Source organism: Podarcis pityusensis (assembly GCF_964106645.2).
Source record: "Podarcis pityusensis genome assembly, chromosome: 8".
Lineage (NCBI taxonomy): Eukaryota > Metazoa > Chordata > Lepidosauria > Squamata > Lacertidae > Podarcis > Podarcis pityusensis.
Window position 1 is genome coordinate 78,216,326 of NC_138033.1, and position 25,934 is coordinate 78,242,259.

General features: G+C 44.9%; 1 protein-coding gene and 1 long non-coding RNA gene across 2 annotated transcripts in view; one reads left to right on the forward strand and one right to left on the reverse strand.

Moving 5' to 3' along the window:
* LOC308483815 overlaps positions 1 to 25,934 on the reverse strand; it is a 191,322-nt gene that overhangs the window by 164,864 nt on the left and 524 nt on the right. The window lies entirely within an intron of this gene.
* The window catches only part of LOC308483777 (paired box protein Pax-7-like), a 169,194-nt gene that overhangs the window by 88,302 nt on the left and 54,958 nt on the right, over positions 1 to 25,934 (forward strand). The window lies entirely within an intron of this gene.

The following is a 25,934-nucleotide window of genomic DNA, read 5'->3' on the forward strand; positions in this document are numbered from 1 at the left end:
CCTGACCTGTACTCCACCGGGAGCCAGTGCAGTTGGTAAAGCACTGGATGAACGTGATCTCACAGCAAGAACCCCGTATGGAGCCTCGCTGCAGCATTCTGCACCCGCTGGAGTTTCTGGGTCAGCTTCAAGGGCAGCCCCACGTGGAGCGAGTCGCCTCATGCCTGCTTTTTCTCTCAACTCTAAAGTCCCAAACACAAAAGAAGATTCTGCCCCAACCAAGGAGGAGTGGCAGACTAAATTAATGGACTATGCCAAAATGGCAAAACTTACTGGAACAGTAAGTAACCAAGAAGAACGAAATGTTATCAAAGAATGGCGGGAAATTATGGAGTATTTGAAAAGTTTTTGTACACAATTAAGCTCATTAGCAGGACTAATGTAAAACAAGCAGTTAAGCACAATGTTAAGGGGAAATTAGGGAGTAAGAAAAAAAATGGAATACAGTGGTACCTCGGGTTAAGTACTAAATTCGTTCTGAAGGTCCGTTCTTAACCTGAAACTGTTCTTAACCTGAAGCACCACTTTAGCTAATGCGGCCTCCTGCTGCTGCCGCGCTGCCAGAGCACGATTTCTGTTCTCATCCTGAAGCAAAGTTCTTAACCTGAGGTAATATTTCTGGGTTAGCGGAGTCTGTAACCTGAAGCGTATGTAACCTGAAGCGTATGTAACCCGAGGTACCACTGTATTATAGGAGATGTAGTATTAAAAAACAAAATTGCAAGAAACCGCAAGAGGGGAGGAGGGAAGTCCAAATACATATTTTTACTGTGAAGTTATTAGATTTGTATGTTTGTAAAAAAAAAATCTAAAATTTAAAAATGAAATTTTTATATTTTTTAAAAAGTCCAAACACTGCAATTTTTCTTCATACAAGGAGTTGCTCTATCACCTTGGTCACTTTGGGTTGCCCTATTCCGAACTGTTTCTAACTCTGCAATATGCTTTTTGAGGTGAGGCTACTGGAACTGTAAACAGTGAATGTCATATAGGACATCAGGGTTGTGGACATGAAAAGGCAAGGTCCAGTCAATCATCTGATCATCAGCTCATCTAAATCCATGTGCCTTTGGCCATGTGGTTCCATTATAAAAACTGCAATTACACATGGCGCTAAATAAATTATCCCAGGTATTGGGAAACCTCAAATGGTTTGGGTTGCTTATCATCAAACCATGGAATTATAGAGTTGGAAGGGGCAGCGAGGGTCATCCAGTCCAACCCCTGCAATGCAGGAATCTTTCGCCCAACACAGGGCTCGAACCCACAACCCTGAGATTCCTTCTCTCATATTTGTTCCGTTTAAAAGGATGGGTTTTTGTATATCATCTTTTGTAGGTTGTTCTCTCTATAAATTACTTCGGGGCCCTTTCTAGGAGTGCAATAATAATAATAATAATAATAATAATTTATTATTTATACCCCGCCCATCTGGCTGGGTTTCCCCAGCCACTCTGGGCAGCTTCCAACATAATATTAAAATACAATAATCTATTAAACATTAAAAATTTCCCTAAACAGGGCTGCCTTCAGATGTCTTCTAAAAGTCTGGTAGTTGTTTTTCTCTTTGACATCTGGTGGGAGGGCATTCCACAGGGCGGGTGCCACTACCGAGAAGGCCCTCTGCCTGCTTCCCTGTAATTTGGCTTCTTGCAGCAGTGTCCGGGCAGAACGATGGAGGTAGAGACGCTCCTTCAGGTATACTGGGCCGAGGCCATTTAGGGCTTTCAAGGTCAGCACCAACACTTTGAATTGTGCTCGGAAATGTACTGGGAACCAGTGTGCAAAGCAATGGCTCTGCGAATGATATCATAGCACAGGATGATGGCAGCAGGGAGAGGTCTCCTCCCATACCAAAGCTTGCTGACTTTTGAAAAGCAAAGGCTGCTCAGTCGGTTGATCTGAAGGTAAGGACAGGAGGCTGCCCTTGCTTTCAAAGACTTTCTTGGGCTTATGTGCAAGTGAGGATGGCTTTGCATGCAGAAGGTTTCAGGTATGATGCTGAGCATCTCTAGGTAGGGCAGCCTGAACTCCTGGAAAGCCACTGCTAGCCAGAGTACAAAATTCTGAGCCCGGTGGACAAACAATCTGACAAAGGCAGCTTCCTACTGAAACCAGTCCTGCTTTCTTTTAAGAGGAAAGGGCCATCGTTCCATAGCAGAGGATCGGCTTTGGATAGAGAAGACCCCCATCTCTCCAGGTAGAGCTCTGGTTGTCCCCTGCCTGATACCCTGGAGATTCACTGCCAGTCAGTGCGTCACAGAATTGTAGAATTTTGGAAGGGTCATCTAGTCCAACCCCCTGCAATGCAGTGTGTAGACAATATGAATCTAGACAGACCAACTCCCCCATCCCTATGTTAAAAGGGCACAGGAGCAGAAGAGGGTTCTCCCCCTCCCCAAGTCAGTTGGCAACCCTTCTGCAAAAGGGAGCTGAGATTTCGCCCGTCCATTTGGGTCTCCTTCCCTCTGCTAGTCGGTTCTACTCCTATAGCACAACGAATCTAATTGGCTTTATTTTCCCTGTAACAAGATTTTACAAGCGAGGGGGTGATGGAAGAGAAGGACTTATTGTACGGCCCTCCCCCTAATTCAGTTTCCGATTGTCTTGAAAATGTATCCCAACTAATTACTTGCATTAGGAGATACGGGTTTATTTCAACCAGGAAATAACTGAGAGGAGGAGGTGGTGGTGTTTTGTGGGGGGGGGAGTGACTGGGGAGAGGAGAAAAAGGGGGGGAGAGAGAGAAAGAGAGAGAGAGAGAGAAAGGGGGGAAGGAGGAGGCTCAGAACGACAGCCACAAGAAAACTCTTCTCATTTCCCCAAGACGCCCACAAAGCTTTTATGAATATAACTGGATTTGCAACAAGCATTCCAGCCTCGTGGAAAGAGGCACTCAGACAAGGAGACAATTTTACTAGATAATAGACTATCACGCAGGATACAATTTAAATTAAAAAATGCAATTTTCACCTTGAAATGAACAAATGATTACAATTTCTATACAAATTAAGGCATTCACTCTTTCTTTCAGTAGTGGCATCAGTCCATGAAATATGACATAATTGGCATGAAATACATTTTCAAATATTTTGGTTTTCTCTGTGTGCACACAGCAGTGTGTGTGTGTGTGGCTGCCGTGCATGGGTTTTTTTTTTCTTCCTTTTTTTAGGGAGAAAAAACAGAAATAAAGAAAAAAGAAAACACGGCCCTGATGTGTGTGTATGTGTATGAGTGTGTGCCTGCGTGTGTGTGTGTGTGTGAGAGAGAGAGAGAGAGAGAGAGAGAGAGAGAGAGAGAGAGAGAGAAATAGAGAGACCCCACTTTCTGGGGTGGGGTGGAGGGGGACACATTAAAAAGAAAACTACCCGAAGATTGAGCTTTTTTTATTATTATTCCTCTTGCCATCCCCTCGCTCCCCTCCCTCCAACTTGCAAGATAAAATTGGAAAAAAAAATGTATCAGACCGATAAAAAGAGTCTTGCAATGGAGGCTCGTAATGCCTCCAGATTTATCTAATCTAAATTGCCACGCTTATCTGCAAAAATCACATCTGTTGGTTATCTACCAGCTCCGCAGATCTGCCTCTTCATCCCCTCCCTCCCCTTCGCCTTCAAATGATTATTTTTTCCCCTTATTCCTCAGTCTTTTATTTTTAATTATTTTTCCATTATGTCCTCTTTTTTTCATATAAAGCTGGAGTTTACAAGGGCTAATCGGGGAGATTATTAGGCGAGAATCAGTAAGGCAAAGAAACTACCCCCCCAACCCGGTTTAAAGAAAGAATGAAAAAGGGAAAAAAATGCATTATCTGATGAGGGGGGCATGAGGAAAACAGCAGAGAGAGAGAGAGAGAGAGATTGGGCAGCCATCTTGAGCGGCCATCTTGATGGCAAAAGAACAGCAATGGGGTGGTTTGCTTGTGTAGGGGGGGGAAGTCTCTTCAAGCTTCTTGAAGCAGCTGCCAGGATCCTGGACTGGAACACGCAATGCCTAGAGATTTGCCAGCTTTATCCCGGGTTCCTATTGCTGTTCCTTTAGTGGCAACTTGATCTGTTTATGTTTATTGGGCATGGTGTTCACCTCAGTGCTGTGAGGCACTCCATCCTGACTAGTTTTGAGAAGCTGAGCTGCCATGAAAAGCATAGGATTGTGTTGGAGCCCAAGCAACGTAGAAGAACACCAGCGGCCACTCAGTTATTGATGTTTCTTGGCCTACAGCATTGCAACGTTCCCCATTTAACCCAATGTCCTCTGCATGGCTCACAGGTGAAAGCTAAAAACCATGAAGAGCTCAGATGTAAAACCTGAAAATGGTTAAAGTGGCGCAAGACTAAAATTTGTTGTTTAGTCATTTAGTCATGTCCGACTCTTCATAACCCATGGACCAGAGCATGCCAGGCACTCCTGTCTTCCACTGCCTCCCGCAGTTTGGTCAAACTCATGCTGGTAGCTTCAAGAACACTGTCCAACCATCTCGTCCTCTGTCGTCCCCTTCTCCTTGTACCCTCCATCTTTCCCAACATCAGGGTCTTTTCCAGGGAATCTTCTCTTCTCATGAGGTGGCCAAAGTATTGGAACCTCAGCTTCACGATCTGTCCTTCTAGTGAGCACTCAGGGCTGATTTCCTTCAGAATGGATAGGTCTGATCTTCTTGCAGTCCATGGGACTCTCATGAGTCTCCTCCAGCACCATAATTCAAAAGCATCAATTCTTCGGCGATCAGCCTTCTTTATGGTCCAGCTCTCACTTCCATACATCACTAAAGACTAAAATGGGGAACTGGAAATGGCAGTAGGAAAAAGAACTAGATGAGACTAGTGTCAGACTAGGATCTGGGAGGCTAGGGTTCAAATCCTCACTAGGTCATGAAGCTCACTGAAGTCATACCCTCCAACACTCCTCAGATGAAAATAGGGACATTTCTCACACACGCACATGCACACACACACCCAACAAGTTCCCCACACTGTCCGAGAAACATACTATAGCATCCGAACAAGCACTAAACTGAAAAGAGCTAGCGTTGATCCTGTTTTGCTAGCGAGTCTTGTACGATGAGACCTACATTGGCTCCTGGTACGTTTCCGAGCACAATTCAAAGTGTTGGTGCTGACCTTTAAAGCCCCAAACGGCCTTGCCCCAGTATATCTGAAGAGCATCTCCACCCCCATCATTCTACCCGGACACTGAGGTCCAGCGCCAAGGGCCTTCTGGCAGTTCCCTCGCTGCGAGAAGCCAAGTTACAGGGAACCAGGCAGAGGGCCTTCTCGGTAGTGGCACCCGCCCTGTGGAACGCCCTCCCACCATATGTCAAAGAGAACAACTACCAGACTTTTAGAAGACATCTGAAGGCAGCCCTGTTTAGGGAAGCTTTTAATGTTTGATGCATTAGTGTATTTTAATATTTTGTTGAAAGCTTCCCAGAGTTGCTGGAGAAGCCCAGCCAGATGGGCGAGATATAAATAAATAAATAAATATATTATTATTATTATTATTATTATTATTATTATTATTATTATTACGCAGGGGCTTCCTCCAATTTTGCATGCATTTATACAAACAACTTCTGCCAGCAAAAGTCTCCTGCAGACCCCATCTCTACCTCTTTTGTTTTGGTTTGTTTCGGGATTTCGTTGAATACGTAAAAAGAGAAACTTGGCATTTGCCTCTTCCACAAGTCTCTCGAGAAACTTGGGATAAGTTACATCTAACTGGTTGGAAAATAATTCTGAATTTAATACAGAGACTTTGATTCTTGGTACTCCTTGAACTTCTTACAGTTTCAATCATAAGTTTATGTTTCTATATATACCTTGCAATTCATGTGCCCCACACCTCCCATTCTCTCGTTTCTTATTATGGTCTTCGCCACAGACCTGTTCGTATCTCATCGCAAATATCTGGATAAACAGCTTTATCATTTCTTCTTGTGAATGCAACCTCCCATGCCAACTTTGGTTGAGTCCAGTTGAGTTTTTACCTGTTTCTCTCATGAAGTTCTATTTTGTTATTTGGGTTGTAGGGATAAAATTCAGTAAGAATACATTTTGGAAAATAAAAACAGGAGGCCTTTTGCTGTTATCCCACCTCCTCTTTGGAGTCCCCGTCCCCTTAAATGTTAGGCAGGCTCTGTCTCTGTTGTCTTCCCAGTACCTGTGGAAAACCTTCGTTTTCCAATGAGGCTTTTAAGTGGATATCTTTTTCCCCATCTGCACCTATACTGGCACTTTTGAACCTGTACAGGGAAGCAGAACGGGATCTGAAAAATCAAGAACTTGCTTCTCGTCTCTTAACAGAAACCCAGGGCTGTATTGCCAAATTCTGGAAGACACAAGACTTTCTAGAGTTTGCCCTCCTTGAAAAGATATCTCATAAACGAAAGGTATCTAAAGGGCCAAGCTTGAACAACCTTTTCTTTTTTCGTATATGGCAAGATTTTATTTCTTATACAGATATTGAGACACATGCAGTACCATCACTATATGCAAAGGTCTGGCTCATTTAAGACTATATTCTCAATAATGATGGAACTCATGGGTGCGTAATCCTTTTATTTTTTATAAATCTTTACTATTTGTAAGGTGAATCTTTGTCCAGGTTAACATTTTATTCTCCCTTTTGGAGCTGCCTTACATCTTTGTACCTTTGTCCTTCCAGGTTGTGATGCTTTACGGTTTAAAATCTTGATTCACAGAATCGTAGAATCTTGGAATTGGAAGGGATCCCAGGGGTCATCTAGTCCAACCCCCTGCAATGCAGAAATTTTAACCAGATTGCACACGACAGATGGCCATCCAATCTCTACTTTAAAATCTCCAAGCAAGGAGAGTCCACAACCTCCTGAGGAAGACCATTCCAATGTCAAACAGCTCTTACTGTTATTTAGTCGCAATCTCCTTTCTTGTAACTTGAAGTCATGGGTTCAAGTCCTACCCATCAGAGCAGGAGAAAACAAGCTTGTTCCCTCTTCCATGTGACAGCCCTTGAGATATTTGAAGAAGGCTGGCGCTGTGGGTTAAACCACAGAGCCTAGGACTTGCCGATCAGAAGGTCGGCGGTTCGAATCCCCACAACCGGGTGAGCTCCCGTTGCTTGGTCCCTACTCCTGCCAACCTAGCAGTTCGAAAGCACATCAAAGTACAAGTAGATAAATAGGTACCACTCCGTTGGGAAGGTAAACGGTGTTTCTGTGTGCTGCTCTGGTTTGCCAGAAGCGGCTTAGTCATGCTGGCCACATGACCCGGAACCTGTACGCCAGCTCCCTCGGCCAATAAAGCGAGATGAGCGCCGCAACCCCAGTGTTGGTCACAACTGGACCTAATGGCCAGGGGTCCCTTTACCTATCATATCTCCTCTAAGTCTCCTCTTTGGGGCTTTCTCTCTCTCTCTCTCTCTCTCTCTCTCTCTCTCTCTCCTCGATATGTTTTTGTAAAAAGAAAAAGGTCCTCATTAACACAACATCCTTCACGCTAATGGACTAACATCTTCGGATGCAATCCTTTCCTCTTCTGGCTGGCTTGTTTGTGCCTGATTATTTATGGCCTAGGGTCTACTCTGAGTACAGCTTATCCCTACAGACATTCTCTGACCATGGCACTCGATCCACAGTTTCTGTTTCCATGCGGCTTTCCTCTCGACACGGAAGTCGTCTGAGCACAGAATGTGACTCGTGACCTCACCGGCGAGCCCAATTCCATGCTTACCCCAGCTCAGGGCCTGGGGGCCAAACATCACAAATGCAATTCGGGCATAACCCTCACCCGTTCTCGCTGACCTGTCGATTTCGGCCGTAACTAATTCAATGGGGAGGGGCAAAAAGGTACTGCACATCAAACTGGGGGGAGGAAGGTAAATAAACATATGGAATAAATTACCAGCACAAGCAAGAGGAGGTAAATGAGTTCAAGGGACACCTATGGTTTCATTTCTGGCTCTCCACCCCCACCGCACACACCCAAAAAGAAAAACCAGGAGAATAATATTAAAGGAACCTGGGGGCAGGGAGAGAGAAAATGAGCAGGAATTTAGGATTAAGATCAGCCTGACGGTCTCTTCCTGTTCTTATCGGAGAGCAGGGAATTACAAGATTCGTTCTAGGGCACAGGCCTGCAAAAGGGGAAAGTCGGCATGGAAAGGAAAGCATCTCTTTGGAATGGTGAGCCAGCCTTGTGAGAGGGGCTCAAGCCCTTTTGACCCATAGGGCTTGGGTCAGAAAGCAGCCTGGGCACAATTCTTGAATGTGGGGACAGGGCGGGAGGAAGATAGCCCGAGTGGAAGGGAGCATACCGTCCAACATTTATCCTATGAAAATCGTTGTTGTTGTTGTTGTTTAGTCGTGTCCGACTCTTCGTGACCCCATGGACCAGAGCACGCCAGGCACTCCTGTCTTCCACTGCCTCCCGCAGTTTGGTCAAACTCATGCTGGTAGCTTCGAGAACACTGTCCAACCATCTCATCCTCTGTCATCCCCTTCTCCTTGTGCCCTCCGTCATTCCCAGTATCAGGGTCTTTTCCAGGGAGTCTTCTCTTCTCATGAGGTGGCCAAAGTATTGGAGCCTCAGCTTCACAATCTGTCCTTCCAGGGAGCACTCAGGGCTGATTTCCTTCAGAATGGAGAGGTTTGATCTTCTTGCACTCCATGGGACTCTCAAGAGTCTCCTCCAGCACCATAATTCAAAAGCATCAATTCTTTGGCGATCAGCCTTCTTTATGGTGCAGCTTTCCCTTCCATACATCACTACTGGGGAAAACATAGCTTTTCCTATACGGACCTTTGTCGGCCAGGTGATGTCTCTGCTTTTTAAGATGCTGAGTGGGTTTGTCATTGCTTTTCTCCCAAGAAGCAGGCGTCTTTTAATTTTGTGACTGCTGTCACCATCTGCAGTGATCATGGAACCCAAGATGAAAATAGGGGTGTCCTATTCCATTATTATGGGACGCGGTGGCACTGTGGTCTAAACCACAGAGCCTAGGGCTTGCCGATCAGAAGGTCGGCGGTTCGAATCCCCACAACGGGCTGAGCTCCTGTTGATCAGTCCCTGCTCCTGCCAACCTAGCAGTTCGAAAGCATGTCAAGTGCAAGTAGATAAATAGGTACCACTCCAGTGGGAAGGTAAATGGCGTTTCCGTGCACTGCTCTAGTTCGCCAGAAGCAGCTTAGTCATGCTGGCCACATGACCTGGAAGCTGTCTGCAGACAAATGCCAGCTCCCTCGGCCAGTAAAGCGAAATGAGCACCGCAACCCCAGAGTCGTCCGCAACTGGACTTACCGGTAACAGTCTGGGGTCCCTTTACCTTTATTCCATTATTATTATTATTATTATTATTATTATTATTATTACGACTCCCCCCCCCAACTTTTTCTGGCCCACGTAAGACCAGTCTGGATAGTTGGCCTTGGTGAAGATTTGACATTTTCATCCCCAAAAAGTTTTTGATTTGAGTTTCTACTGAAATGAGTCTGCATTTTAATGTTGCACTTTAATCTAGTTTTTAATTTGTATTTTAATCAATTGCTTTTATACCTGGTGTTAGCCACCCTGAGCCGTCTTGGCTGGGGAGGATAAATAAATATTATTATTATTACTATTACTATTATTATTATTATTACTACTACTACTACTATTAATACCCTGCCCATCTGACTGGGTTGCCCTAGCCACTCTGGGCAGCTTCCGACATACAGTGGTACCTCGGGTTAAGTACTTAATTCGTTCCGGAGGTCCGTTCTTAACCTGAAACTGTTCTTCACCTGAAGCACCACTTTAGCTAATGGGGCCTCCCGCTGCCGCCGCACCGCTGGAGCACAATTTCTGTTCTCATCCTGAAGCAAAGTTCTTAACCCGAGGTACTATTTCTGGGTTAGTGGAGTCTGTAACCTGAAGCGTATGTAACCTGAGGTACCACTGTATAAGAAAAACATAATGAAACATTAAACATTTTTTTAAAAAACTTCCCTATACAGGGCTGCCTCCAGATGTCTTCTAAAGGTTGTATAATTACTTATCTCTTTGGCTCAAGGGCTGCCTAACTCCATACCCTCCCAACATTTCTCTGGTGAAAATAGGAACGTCCTAAGGAAAAACGGGACATTCTGGGATCAAATCAGAAATTCTGCAAATCCAGGACTGTCCCTGGAAAATAGGGACACTTTGGAAGGTCTGAGGGAGGCAAGAGGTGAATGTTCGACGACACTCGAAAGGTTCCAGGTTAAATTCAGGACAAACAAAAGGAAGTGCTTATTTACGCAGCACATGGTTAGACTGTGGAACTCACTCCCACAGGAGGCAGTGATGGCCACCAACTTGGGTGGATGGAGAAAGGGGCTATTTATGACAGCCAACCACGATGGCTCTGCTCTGCCTCCGTGTTGGATTCAGCAATGCTTCTGAATCGCAGTTGCTGGACACCACCGGAGGGGACAATATTCTTAGAATTATAGAATTGTCATGAAAGGGTCCCAAGGGTCATCGAGTTCAATACCCTGCAATGCAGGGCTTCGTGTGGGGGGGGGTGTAATCCACCGGGAGCAGTCAAATACAACATTCCTTGTTTTCCTAGAGTGGACATGCAAAGGGATGTTGGTCCAGCCAGTCAAAACCTCCTGTTCCTCCTGGGCTGAAGCATCCTTCCCTTGCCTATGACTAGAGGTGGGTGTGACCTTACCTGTCCAGGTAACAGAAGGGCGAGTCATGCAGCACTCTCTCTCCCCCATTTTCACTTCCTTCTTCATTGGACCAGAGAGCCAGCGTGGTGTAGTGGTTAAGAGTGGTGGACTCGAAATCTGGGGAACCGGGTTCGTGTCTCCGCTCCTCCACATGCAGCTGCTGGGTGACCTTGGGCCAGTCACACTTCTGTGAAGTCTCTCAGCCTCACTCACGCCACAGAGTGTTTGTTGTGGGGGAGGAAGGGAAAAGAGAATGTTAGCCGCTTTGAGACTCCTTAAAGGGAGTGAAAGGTGGGATATCAAATCCAAACTCTTCTTCTTCTTCTTCTTAGCTAGGAATGCTCTGCTAGCTTTCTCAGCTAGCAGAAGCACTGGGACTATTCCCCATATGTGGTAGATCCACATGTACATATTTGTAACTAAGTCTGCCTTCAGGAATCCAACTGTGAACTGATGTGAGTAAACTTCTTTTATTTACTTTAAATAAGGAGTGCCTGGCGTGCTCTGGTCCATGGGGTCACGAAGAGTCAGACACGACTAAATGACTAAAGAACAACAACAATGGCTTCAACCCTAAGCACTCTTACCAGGGAGGCAGCCTAGTTGAACTCAATAGGACCTGCTTTGGGGTAGAAACATTTCCACGCACTACCCTTTCAACAAGCCTTCTAAGATCTTTATCCCGGTCGGCAGCTGTTTTGGATTTGAATTGATTTTTAATGTATGTGCAGTTGCTACTTTACATTTTGTGTCCGTGAAGCCATTGTTTTAACTGTTATTATATATGAAACTGTTGTATAGTGTGTGCATGTGTTATTACATTTTAAATCGCTTCGGGATGCGTCACTGAAAGGAATTCATAAATGAAATAAATTACCATTGTTCATTATCATTCTTTATTCCTATTCTTATTTATTAAACTTATGACTCTTTTTATGAAAGTAGCCCATGCATTAAAACAAACATAAAGAAAAACAGAGAACAATCTAAATCTATTATTATTATTAATAATAATATTATTACTATTATTTAGATCAGATTAGGGATGAATAAATCTATCAGTCTGGGTCTTCTCTATTTCTCATTTTTCCAACTTTTAAGTTTAGTTCGACATGTCAGTTTCCACATTTATTTGCGAATTTTTCATTTTCGAAAGGTTCACAAGAAAACCTGCATACAGTTTTTTTGCATGAATTTCCACTAAACATTTGCCTACCTGCAAGCAGTTTCCCCTAATATAATGGCATTTCTATATCTGCTGATCTCTACACTTCAGTGCCGAATTCTTTTCTTTGGATAAAATGCATTGCCAAATTTTGAGGGGTGCAAATTTCAAATGACGAGGGCATTTCAAAGGATGGCTGCTGGGATAGCTCAGTCGGCAGAGCATGAGACTCTAAATATCAGGGTTGTGGGTTTGAGCCCCATCTTGGGACTAGATGACCCTCATGGTCCTTTCCAGTTCTATGATTTTGGTTCACCAGCATGTGCGACTTAAACCCAAATGCAAACCAAACCAATTTCTTCCCCCATCCCTAAGAGCAGCACTTCCATGCAGCCAAGCTGGTCTTGCACACATGAAAATGTGGTTGCGTGGTTCCCACCTCCCCCCATAGAAATAAAGACATAGGACACAAGAATTCAGGTTAATGGGTCAAATTAGGCCACAACTTTATTGATTACAGGAATTGAGCGGTATTGTCTTAGGCATTGGTCCTACAACACGCCTGGCCCGTGAGGGTTAACCACCAGTGGGAGGAGTCCTGCTGAGGCATGTCAACTAGGACCTCCCCCGGGGTCACCGCGTGGGGGCATGCCGTGGGCCCACACCTCCATAGGCTTAGGACAAGGCCACGCCCCCCGGAATCCTTTACCGGACTACCATTTATTTGGGAGAAGGTGATGGCTATCCTTCTCCCCCTTCATCTGCATAACAATAGACTGTACCCCGACCAATGCCTACCGCCCATACCGTGAAGTTGTGACGGTTTGCTACGAGGTAGGCAAAAATCAAATGGCTGGAGCCAATCTGCCAGATGAAAAAATTCCTACCAGGCCCCTTGACGGCGACCAACCGCAGTTCATAGCAACGTCAGAAAACCTAGCCTAACGGGTGGGAGGGAAGGGAAAACCCGGTCAGCTGCGGCACGGGAAAGAGGGCGGTCCTCGGCCACGCCAGACCTAAGTAGGCGAGGCCACGCCCCCCGCGCCATCCGATTGGCTGGCACAGGGTATGATGCGGCCGAGGATTCCCAGCTATCGCGTGGGGCTGAAGCCAGCCCCCTGCTAGTGTGGGGAGGGGCGTGAAGCCCGCAACCGCACCTCCTCCCTAGCTCGGAAGTGGATAAATTGAAAGGGGAGCTTTTTATAGCAGAATCGCACATTATGACCAATTTACCTTTGATGTTTCCACAATCAGAAGCGGGGAATCCTTTTAATATTGTGGGTGAAGAAGAGACAAACAGGGATGTGGCCATTGTTGTTGTTTTTTAATATATTTTACACAATTTTTCCAACGCAACATAACAAATCCTTGGCTGCCATAGCCTACGGCTTCCATCAACCCCTTCTAATGGTTTTCTGAATTCCTTTCTAATTATGCATTTTATTACTATGCTTATTGTTTTAAATCCAGTCTTACATCAGCTAATCTTAATACCTCTCTCAATAATTTGAATGGTCTTCCTTACAAAACTTCTTGCAATCCTACAAGCGATGTTAAGTAGTTACAGTTGTCTTTCAAATACAACATAAATTTCTTCCAATCCCTTAGGAAAGTCTGGTTCTGCTGGTTTCAAATTTTCCCCGTAAGTCTTGCCAGGTCAACGTAGTCCATCAATTTTATTTGCCACTCTTCTTTTGTTGCCATTTCTTCTTGCTTCCATCTTTGAACTAATAGTATTCTTGCTGCAGTGGTCGCAGATAAAAACAGATTTTTATCATTTTTATGAATTTCTGTACCTACCATACCCAGTAAAAGAGCTTCTGGGGGTTTTTTGGAAATGTCAATTTCAACTTTTTAAAATTTCATTATAAATCATTACCCAGGAGTCTTTCACTTTTTTACATTCCCATTTCCAACATTTATTATTCGTTTTATACATTTTGGCTAGTTTCACCGGTGTTATATACCATCTATGCATCATTTTCATTATATTTTCTTTTAATGTACTGCAGGCCGTAAGGGATGTCGCCATTGTTAGTCCTACTCAGAATAGACCCACTGACTAATGTAAGTCCATCAACTTCAGTGGGTTTTAGTTAGATGCAACCCATTGAAATTGATGGACAGGACTAAAGTAGGCCCATCAATTTCAAAGGGCCTACTCTGAGTAGAGGTTAGTCGGAAGCAACGTTTGAAATTCATAGGCATAGCCAAGTTAGGTCCATCAAGTTAAAGGCAGAAATTAGATGGAACTCATTAAAATTAATGGACAGGACAAACTTAGGACCATGAGTTTCAATGGGTTTGCTCTGAGCAGGAAGTGGTTGGATGCAAGCCTTGGTCTTTTCTGGTGCAACCACAAAGACAGACAGACAGACAGACAGACAGATAAATGGTAAGCCTTTGGTTGCAACAGATTCCTTCAAAGTTGACCCCAGCTGGGCTAACCAGGGTTGTCAGCAGAGAGGACGCCAAATTAGACTCCTGCCGCCACGAGCCCAGATGCAACTCAGAGCAGCTTCTTTATGTATTCATGAATCGCTCGGAAGAGAAATAAAAGCATTCATTACGACGCAAAACTGTTACTAATGATATCTACCTGGCGCCCAGCACCTCTGGAAATTTAATGCGACACACTCGGGGTAGAAAATGTATTCGCTTATTCAGGGGGCCGGCGGTGAATGGGAAATTTCCCTTTCCTTAGCCCAACCTCATTCTGCATTCGCTAAAAGCAACATTTACAATTCTTCTGCCATTATGTCCTACCAGGGCCTCTGCGCTCGCTGTCACGACCTTGATATTAGCTGAAAATTGGAAATTCGATGGCGTGGCGGAGAAAGGGAGGGGCATGGATGGGAGGGCTCTCTGCTTTCCTCCCCCCCCCCCCTTCTCCCGGTTGCCTATGCTAAAGAAAAGAAAAGCAAGGTAATATTTACCACCAGGCCAGAGTCAATAGGATGCTCTCGAAGTGGGGGGGGGGGGCTGTCATTTGTCTTGCAAGAAAGGAAGAAAGATGGGTGGAAGGATGGGCAGATGGGACAATAATTTTTAGGAGAGTTGGAAGTGGTTTCAAAGATTTCCTCATCACCACTCTACATCTTTTCCTTAGTATCTCTGGCTAGCGATGGGCGAATATTTCAATTTTGACTTCTCTCCGTTTCTCCTCCTTAAGTTTCACTCTCTGTGTTTCTGCACCAGATTGCAATATTTAGCAGGTCCTTTTTGCAGGTTTCCCATAATCGGCATCTGGGTGGTCAGTGTGAGAAGCAGAATGCCGGACTAAGGTAAAGGTAAATGGACCCCTGACCATTAGGTCCAGTTGTGACCGACTCTGAGGTTGTGGCACTCATCTCGCTTTACTGGCCGAGGGAGCCGGCGTACAGCTTCCGGGTCATGTGGCCAGCATGACTAAGCTGCTTCTGGTGAACCAGAGCAGCACACGGAAACGCCGTTTACCTCCCCGCCGGAGCGGTACCTATTTATCTACTTGCACTTTGACGTGCTTTTGAACTGCTAGGTTGGCAGGAGCAGGGACCGAGCAACAGGAGATCACCCCATTGCAGGAATTTGAACCGCCGACCTTCTGATCGGCAAGTCCTAGGCTCTGTGGTTTAACCCACAGCGCCACCCGCGGAGGGGCCTATATTTTTTTATCTTGCATCTAAGTTTTTGTTTTTGTTTTTTAGGATAAGCTGATAAATTGATGCTAGTCATGGTGGCTTGCAGGATGAGAGGCACAACGTCTCTGAATAACACCAGTTGCTGGGAATCCCAATTGGGGAGAGTGGTCTTTTGCTCAGGACCTAGGTCATCTTGCCTTCTCCCGTAAACAAGTAAAGGTGTGCGGTCAGAGAGCAGAGGGAACCTGGCAGGGGAAGAAATCCTGCAATGAAAAGTGCCCTGCAAATGAGTAACAGGGAACAAGTAAAGGTAAAGGTAAAGGGACCCCTGACCATTAGGTCCAGTCGTGACCGACTCTGGGGTTGCGGCGCTCATCTTGCTTTATTGACCGAGGGAGCCAGCATACAGCTTCCGGGTCATGTGGCCAGCATGACTAAGCCGCTTCTGGAGAACCAGAGCAGTGCACAGAAACACCGTTTACCTCCCCGCCGGAGCGGTACCTATTAATCTACTTGCACTTTGATGTGCTTTCGAACTGCTAGGTGGGCAGGAGCAGGGACCGAGCAGCGGGAGCTAACCCCGTCACGGGGATTCGAACTGCCGACCTTCTGATCGGCAAGCCCTAGGCTCTGTGGTTTAACCCACAGTGCCACCCGCGTCCCTAACAGAGAACAAAGTCATCCCCAAAAGCGCTATGAGCAACAAAAAGCAACAGGAACAATTATCCCAGGGGCTGCTGAAAGCTCGATGAATTGGCTGAAACATCATCATCATCATCATCATCATCATTTTATTTATACCCCACCCTCCCCAGCCAGAGCCAGGCTCAGGGTGGCTAACACCAGTAAAATTACAGTAAAAACATAATGGGGGGGGACCAATTTAAAATACAGGTTAAAATGCAATTTAAAAAGCAGCCTCATTTTAATAGTAGCCCATAGATCAAAACCATAAGGGGAGGGAAGCATAAGGGTCAGACTGAGTCCAAATCAAAGGCCAAGCGGAACAGCTCAACTGAAGCTGTTGCTGTTGCAGTCAATTGTTTGGTTAAATCGGCATGTGGAGCTGAGCAGCAAACAAGACTTTTTTAAGGTAATGGCACTGCCCCTTCTTTCACACACAAGGGGAAATGCCTCTTCTAATTTGATCTCAGAAGAGGCACTCTCCATTACACTTAGGAGAGAATTGCTCTCCTGATTCTCCTCTTAGAAGAGGCATCCCCTCTTACATAGGAGGGAAACATCTTCGCAACAGCAACATAGAATAGACACACCCCTTCTTTTGCATTGACAGGATCTCTTGCCAAATATCTTCTCAGAAGCAAGGGGCAGCCCTCACCTTTCACACACGGCGGAGAATGCCTCTCCTATCCCTTTCCACCTGTGGTTTTTAAAAAGTACTTGTATTAAAGAGGCTTTAAAAATACATTTCCTTATCTTTTTTAAAATGCAAGTGCTGGGTACTTGGCTGACAGAGGGACTAGTTTATTTTTTTTTTAAAATAATTTTTATTAAAGTTTTGAACAACAAAGAAAGAAAAGAAAAACATACACAATACAAAAGAAGATAACAAAAACACACACAAAAAAACAAGATTCAACCATAAAAAAAAACAACATAACAATTAAAAACAATATCTCTTTTCCATTTCCGTTTTTTAGTTTACTTATTTTCTGGACTTCCTCATACCTCCCTCTTTTGTATTCCAATCCAAATTGTTTGTCCAGCAATTTCTTTTCCACTTTTTTAAACCCAATTTTTAACTTTAATATAATATTGAAATATATAACTTCAACTTCTTTAAACCTGATCTTTAGTCTTAGTATCATATAACATTAAAATTTTCCCTCTTAATGTCAAATTTCCATTTCTTTAAACATCTTTAATCCTAATCTTTAATCTTAGTCTATCATTAACTTTAACCTGTACAGCTGGAAACCGCTTATTTTCAGTCCAACATCACTCTAATATTCTTTAATTTTGCAATGTTTCTGAAGATAGTCTTTGAATTTCTTCCAATCTTCCTCCATCGACTCTTCTAGGGACTAGTTTAGACCTGTTTATCAAGGTTTCCTCTTTAAAAGGTGAACTTCATCCCGTTAGATATATATAAAGGTAAAGGTAAAGATAAAGGACCCCTGGACAGTTAAGTCCAGTCAAAGGCAACTGTGGGGTTGCAGCGCTCATCTCGCTTTGAGGCTGAGGGAGCTGGCATTTGTCCAGAGACAGCTTTCCAGGTCATGTGGCGAGCATGACTAAACCGCTTCTGGAGCAATGTAACACTGTGATGGAAGCCATGGTGCACGGAAATGCCATTTACCTTCCCGCCACAGCGGTACTTATTTATCTACTTGCACTGGTGTGCTTTCAAACTGCTAGAGTGGCAGGAGTTGGGACAGAGCAACACAGCCTTTCTCAACCTGTGGGTCCCCAGATGTTGTTGAACTACAACTCCCATCACCCCTAGCTAGCAAGGCCAGAGCTCAGGGATAATGGGAGTTGTAGACCAACAACATCTGGGGACCCACAGGTTGAGAACCACTGGAGCAACAGGAGCTCACTCCGTTGCAGGGATTCGAACCGCCAGCCTTCTGATCAGCAAGCCCAAGAGGCTCGGTGGTTTAGACCACAGCGCCACCCGCATCCCTAGCTATATATACCTAATGTTGATGCATGTTTTAATCTGTTTTTGGTTTGTTGCTGATTTTTATCTTTTGATTATATCCAAGAGTTGTGGTTTTTTGGCTGTTTTTAACCGACAGTCTCTTTGTAAACTGTTTTAAGGGTGTGTTTTGTTTTGTTTTGTTTTGTTTTGTTTTGTTTTGTTTTGTTTTGTTTTGTTTTGTTTTGTTTTGTTTTGTTTTGTTTTGTTTTGTTTTGTTTTACAATCAAGCTGGGATCTCGTGTGATCCCAACTCAGCCGATCGAAGACTTTCCGAGCTCAGAAAAGAAACCCGGGAGGGTAAGATTGGTGACCTTTTATCACCACACCACCTCCCTCACCCACAAACAAGGCCCCTCTGCGCCCAACTCTTTTCTCTCATCCCAATCACCACCTGCTCCCTAGGAAACATAATACTTTTTTAAAAAAAAAAGTTTTCCATGCGACCTATTGAAACTTTCGCTGGGTTCAGGAAGAAGGCAGCTTGCTACTGTTTATCGTTCTGTGGGGTATAAATTCAATTAGCTGGAAGGTGTGAAGACAAACAGGGATCCATTTCTCCGTGATTTATCTTTCCAAAAGCAATGTTGACGTCACAGAGCTAAGGTTTCCACAGCCCAGAACAAAATTAGCACCTCCTTAACTGAGAAGGAAACAGCAGGGAGCTGCAGTCTGAATACACACCATACATTTAAAGCACAGGGCTCCCAACCCCTTTCCAAAGAAGCCTGGGAGCTGTAGTTTGTTAAGGGTATTGGGAACTGTAGCTCTGAAATGGAGGCAGTGAGAGATTTTACTTTCTTGGGCTCCATGATCACTGCAGATGGTGACAGCAGCCACGAAATTAAAAGATGCCTGCTTCTTGGGAGAAAAGCAATGACAAACCCACTCAGCATCTTAAAAAGCAGAGACATCACCTTGCCGAGAAAGGTCCGTATAGGAAAAGCTATGGTTTTCCCAGTAGTGATGTATGGAAGTGAGAGCTGAACCATAAAGAAGGCTGATCGCCAAAGAATTGATGCTTTTGAATTATGGTGCTGGAGGAGACTCTTGACTGCAAGAAGATCAAACCGATCCATTCTGAAGGAAATCAGCCCTGAGTGCTCCCTGGAAGGACAGATCGTGAAGCTGAGGCTCCAATACTTTGGCCACCTCATGAGAAGAGAAGACTCCCTGGAAAAGACCCTGATGTTGGGAAAGATGGAGGGCACAAGGAGAAGGGGACGACAGAGGAGGAGATAGTTGGACAGTGTTCTCGAAGCTACCAGCATGAGTTTGACCAAACTGCAGGAGGCCTGGCGTGCTCTGGTCCATGGGGTCACGAAGAGTCGGACACGACTAAACAACAACAACAACAAAGGAGGAAACTACAGTTCCCAGGATTCTTTGGGTCATGGATAGAGCTTTCCCACAGGCATCTTTATTGGCCTTGTGAGAACAGGGTGCAGGGACTGGACGGGCCATTGGCCGCATCCAGCAGGTTCTTATTAGGTATGTTCTTATAGAAACTACAGTTCCCATGATCCTTTTGAGGGAAGGTTGTGCTTTGAAAACTGGAAAGTTACATGACTCCCTTCTTGGAAACACTAACTACATAAAGTTTGGCATTCGGATATAATGTCAAAACTAACATCTTATCTAAGAGTGAGATTTGCAAGTGAATCTTGGATCTGTTTACAGTGGTACCTCAGGTTAAGAACATAATTCATTCCGGAGGTCTGTTCTTAACCTGAAACTGTTCTTAACCTGAGGTACCACTTTAGCTAATGGGGCCTCCAGCTGCCGCCACGTGATTTCTGTTCTCATCCTGAAGTAAAATTCTTAACCTGAGGTACTATTTCTGGGTTAGCGGAGTCCGTCTGTAACCTGAAGCGTCTGTAACCCGAGGTACCACTGTATTTAATTGTCCCATTTCTACCCCATCTTTCTTCCAGTGAGCTGAAATACATGGTCCTCTACCGTCCCATTTTATCCTCACAATAACCCTGTGAGGTAGGTGAGGCTGAGTGGCAGCGACTGGCACCCAAAGCCACCCAATGATTTTCGTGGTTGAGTGGGGATTTGAACCGTGCTCTCCAAGGTCCTAGTCTGGCTCTCTAACCACTAAACCACACTGGCTCTTTTGTGGGAGAACTGGCTGCCCCTTATACAGTATCGTCAAGAAAATAATTACCTCCTACGAAAGCAAACCCAAGTAGGTTTGGAGGGATTTTTCCAAAGAAATATTATAATCTTACGTTAAGTCATGTTTTCTTGCAGAATAATATTAACTGAACTGAAAATAACGATAATGTTGAGGGGGTTTTGTTAAATATTGTCTGTGGTTTTTATTTTTATTTCCAAAAAAAAAAGGTATCAGCATGAAGTTGTTACAGTAAGGGCCACACTTTTAATATTTGGAGCGGGGGGAGTTTCTTGTATAGTGGTACCTCGGGTTACATGCGCTTCAGGTTACAGACTCCACTAACCCAGAAATAGTACCTCGGGTTAAGAACTTTGCTTCAGGATGAGAACAGAAATCACACGGTGGCGGTGCAGCAGCAGCGGGAGGCCCCATTAGCTAAAGTGGTGCTTCAGGTTAAGAACAGTTTCAGGTTAAGAACTGGCCTCCAGAACGAATTAAGTACTTAACCCGAGGTACCACTGTACTGCATACTCTTGAGTAGCCCCAGAAAAAAACCACTGATATAGCTAACAATTGTCAAATGATTGAATGATTATATATATATATATATATATATATATATATATATATATATATATATGGATTTATTTATAGCCCCCTCCTTTTCCTAGGCCAGAACCCAAGATGGCTTCAAACAAATTAAAACCACACAGATGAAATACAACAAAACCTAAAAATCATAGGAAATCATCGTTTCCAAAAGTAACAGGATTTTTAGAAAATGTAAATAACCCTGATCTGTTAAAATGTAGAATATAAAAACAGAATACCACTGTTAAAAGCCTTTTCATTAAAACACACACACACAAAAACCACCGGTCAATTCCTAAAGGCCAAACAGTCCGGCGCATTGCACAAACTTTCTCCAAAAATGGTCTGCCTTGGCACATTTCCAGCCGCAGCTCGGAGCGGACTGGAAGGAGGCATTTCGTTAATCCCACCCGCAGCGGGGACGTGCCAAGCAGCCCCACACTGCCCCCCCCCCCAGCCCAGCCTGTTCTGCCAGCTGGACTGTGTGGGAGAAGGGTCTGTGCCTGTCCTTTCGCTGCCACGCAGACAGATGTTTTGTTCCCAGAAGAGGGATCTTAGATCAGAGCAGGCTCATGGTTGCCAGGGAAAATGTGCAATGGGCGGGGGCGTTCAGAGAGGACAGAGGGAAAGCGGGAGGGGGATTTCTTGGGGCCAGGGTGGCATCGTCAAGGATCCCACCCATGTGGGATCTGTTCCTTTCCATCATGCCCCAGTTGAAGGAGATTCAGATGAAAGTGAGGGAACTATATCAAATAAGGGTGAAAATCGGGACCTCTTGTGTTCTGGACGTTCTGCCTTTCTTCCAAAACACCCTTCCAACTTCAAAGTGAATTAATGTGGGATCTAACACACACCACCAACAGTAAGCATCTTTATTAACTTATCTGCCCAGGCTCCAGAATCTGGGAAGGCCTTTTTCTTGGTCCTGCAGTGGGGACGGAGGACAGGGCCTTCTTGGTGGTGGCTGCTCCCAGGTGACTTTGGAACTCCCTTCCTAGAGAGGCTAGACTGGCTCCCTCCTTGTTTTCCTTCTACTGGCAGGCAAAAACTGTCTCATTCCAATAGGGAACTGAATGTTTTTTTTAAGGAAAGAGTGCTATGCTGCTTTTATTATCTGTAGTTTAATCAATTTGGGGGGGTTAGTCCTAATTCTATTTGAGTTTGGTTATTTTTAACAGTTATCCTTCATATGTTTACAGCTGTCTGGATTTTATCTGTGTTGTTTAAATTTGAGTAGCCCTCCTTGAGCTGGGGGAAAGGCGGCATAGAAATAGAAATAATAATGAAAATAATAAATAATGATAAAATGCCAGAGAAGAATCCCCTTCAATACACGCCAGAGAAGTGCTTGACAGGATTGCCCGGTGTAAGTCCCTGGTCCCACAGAGCTTACAGTTTAGATCCTGGGGAAAGAGATCATAGCACCCTTGGAAGGAGAAGGAAACCCACTTCTGTGTGTGACCCACATGTAGGTGGGACCACTGAGCTTCTTGGGCTTGCTAATCAGAAGGTCGGCGGTTCGAATCCCCATGACGGGGTGAGCTCCCGTTGCTCTGTCCCAGCTCCTGCCAACCTAGCAGTTCGAAAGCACGCCAGTGCAAGTAGATAAATAGGTACCACTATGGCAGAAAGGTAAACAGCATTTTCATGCACTCTGGTTTCCGTCACGGTGTCCCGTTGTGCCAGAAGCGGTTTAGTCCTGCTGGCCGCATGACCCAGAAAGCTGTTTGTGGGCAAACTCTGGCTCCCTCTGCCTGAAAGCGAGATGAGCGCCACAGCTGGACTTAACAGTCCAGGGTTCCTTTACCTTTATCTTTAGCTGATTGCAGGGTAGAAAGAGTCAACTGTAAGGGAGGCAAAGAAAACATTTCAGACCAACTCTGTGCACAGGGCCTTTGAAAGGCCCCCCTGCTAGGAAGAAGGGGAGGGCCATTTACAACAGTTGGAAAAGGTGAGAGAGAGAGAGAGAGAGAGAGAGGGAATGCATAAGAATGTGTGAGTGAGTGTGTATGTGAGAAACAACAGACTTTCCAAGTGTCCCTATTTTCCAAGGACAGTCCCAGATTTACAGAAGCCACCCTGGTTTCGGATTGGATCCTGGAATGTCCCTATTTCGATCAACCTTTAGAAGACACCTGAAGGCAGCCCTGTATATGGAAGTTTTTTTAAAAAATTATGTTTAATGTTTTATTATGCTTTTTATTCGTTGGAAGCCACCCAAAGTAGCTTGGGGCGACCCAGTCAGATGGGCAGGGTATAAATAATTAGTAGATGATGATGATAATGGAATAGGACGCCCCTATTTTCATCAGAGAAATGTTGAAACGCATGAAAGAAGTGTGTGTTTGTGTAAGAGAGTGCATCAGAGATTGCATGCGTGAGGGAAATAAATGTGTGTTTGTATGAGAGAGTGTGTGTGGAAGAAAGGACTGCGTGAGAAAGAATTGTGTAAAGTTGTGTGTGAGAGAAAGACAGAGAGGTACAAAAGTGTGTGTACATGTGTGTGTGTGTGTGTGTGTGTGAGAGAGAGAGAGAGAGAGAGAGAGAGAGAGAGAGAGAGAGAGAGAGAGAGAGAGAAATGTGTGCTTGTGGGAGAAAGAGGGAGAAGATTGCTGGCCACTCAGATTTCAGGATCTCAGGGAAAAAATGCAAGCTGCCGAGTATTTTCCCAGGCCGGGCAAAGGCTTCCCAGCTGCCTGCCGCCCCCACCGGGGTGAAGGCGTAGAAGCCTGAAGTCTTGCCAAAGCTCCCCCCCTTCCCATGTTTTGCACTGAAAGTGAGGAGGTGGAGGTTACAGAGTTTGGGGAGGAGGGGAGTTGAGAGGTTAGCAAAGGATTCGCCCAGCCTGGGTGAGAAAGTTGGAGACCTCTCTCCTAACCCCCCCCCCCAGCACCCTGCACAGCTGCTGAGCCATGCTGGCAACTGGAGGCAGGAAAGCAGAAGGGGGGGAAATCATAGCCCCCCAAAAACACAGAGAGAGAGAGAGCCAGAGCGCTGGGAATTTAGAGCAGCAGCAGCAGAGAGACAGAGAGAGAGAAAGGGCTCCTGGGTGAGCTTTCTGCACAGGTGCCGCAAAGGAATTATCACCAGCCCCCAGGCATGAATCAAAGGAGGCAGGAATTCCCCACGGCCTGGAAAGAATGTTCTAGAAGGAAGGGAAGGTGTCTGCCCTAGGGCAAAAGTCACAACAAGTCAAGTGGCTGGGCTCAGCTTCGCACACATGTAAACACACGCAGGCCTTTGCAGAAGTTGTGCCTTGTGCATCAGGCAAAACATACCGTAGATATATATGTATGATTGCTTTTCCATACACCTATAGAAACAACAATGAGAGCAGAACTGGAGTACGGTCTATCATCGCACAAAGTGAAGGCAGTATTTCACATCAGGGCTAACACATCAAGAAAACCATCTGTCTCCGTAAGGCATTTATTTGCTTATTCCCATTTACGAATCGCTTCCTTTCAGGAATCTCAGAGAGATTTTCATGGAGACACACACACACACAAACACACACACACTGGCATGCATATATATATATATATATATATATATACAAGTTAAAACAGGTGCATCATTTTTTTAAAAAATCAGTTTAAAACAAAACGTGCTTTTTTCTTTATTTCATAAAATGTATATAGCAGTTGATTCTACAAAAGAAAACCTCAAAGCAGTTTACAAAAAGATACAACGATAAAACCAAGGGGAGGAAACGTGATACTTTAAAACATACAGAAAGTTAAAATTCTAAAACAGATTAAAGGCGAAAGAAAGGATTGTCTTTAGCTCTTATGTTCCTAGTTTTTCCTTCGTATCTGAGCGATTTATTTTTTATTCTCCTCACGCTGCGTGCATGCTAATGGTTTGGGGGAACGGACTCAGACGAGAGATGGGAAACGTTTTTGTAGACTGAGGGCCGTCTTTGCCTTCTGAGTGACATTCGAGGGGCCACTTACAGATAGGTAGCCGTGTTGGTCTGCCATAGTCAAAATAAAAAAAATCCTACCAGTAGCACCTTTAAGACCAACTAAGTTAGTTCTTGGTATGAGCTTTCGTGTGCAAGCACACTTCTTCAGATACACTGGAAGGTGCTACTGGTAGGATTTTTTTTATTTCGAGGGGCCACGTGGCTGTGATGGGCAATGGCCAGAGGCAAATTGTGACAGGGATTCCCCCTCGGTCCTTCATCCACTGCAAGCAAGAGACATTATCGGAGTTTATGGATGCCTCCCAGCCAGGCAAAAAAACATTTGAGGCGTATGCAAAGCAGGGTCAGCAAGAGGAGCAGCTTGGGGAAAGTCCCAAGGGCCAAAATAAGATGTGTGGGGGCCACATCCCACCCCTAGACCCAGAGTTCCATTAAGGTTCCCACCTGGATTTTGCCCCTGGACAACCCACGGCAGAAGGAGCAACTTATCTGACTTACCGTATTTTTTGCTCTATAAGACTCACTTTTTCTCTCCTAAAAAGTAAGGGGAAATGTGTGTGCGTCTTATGGAGCAAATGCAGGCTGTGCAGCTATCACAGAAGCCAGAACAGCAAGAGGGATTGCTGCTTTCACTGCGCAGCGATCCCTCTTGATGTTCTGGCTTCTGAGATTCAGAATATCTTTTTTCTTGTTGTCCTCCTCCAAAAACTAGGTGCGTCTTGTGGTCTGGTGCGTCTTATAGAGCGAAAAATACGGTATTTTCAATGCCCATGACCTTCAAATAGACAGGTAGGAGGTTGTAGATGGCCCAGGGGAAACCCTACAGAGGTCGTGAGAAGGGAGCGCTTCCTTTCCCGTATACTGATTTCATCAGCCAGCTCCTATCTTCCGATAGCCCCGCCGACGTTCCCAACTCATTTCCATGCTGCGCATTCAATTTATTCCCCTCGCGGATTTATTATTCATCCCTAATCCACCGTTGGCTTGCAAATGCCACCGATCGAGGGGCCAGCAGAAGCAAGCGAAACGATGGAGAATGTAGATAGATATATCTAAAGTCAATGTTATCCAGCACACAAGTAGATCGGGAAGGGGGGACGACGACCAGCGATTCCTCTTATAGTGTCCTTATATTAGACCAGCCCATGCAAGAGGGGGCTATTGATGGCTTCTA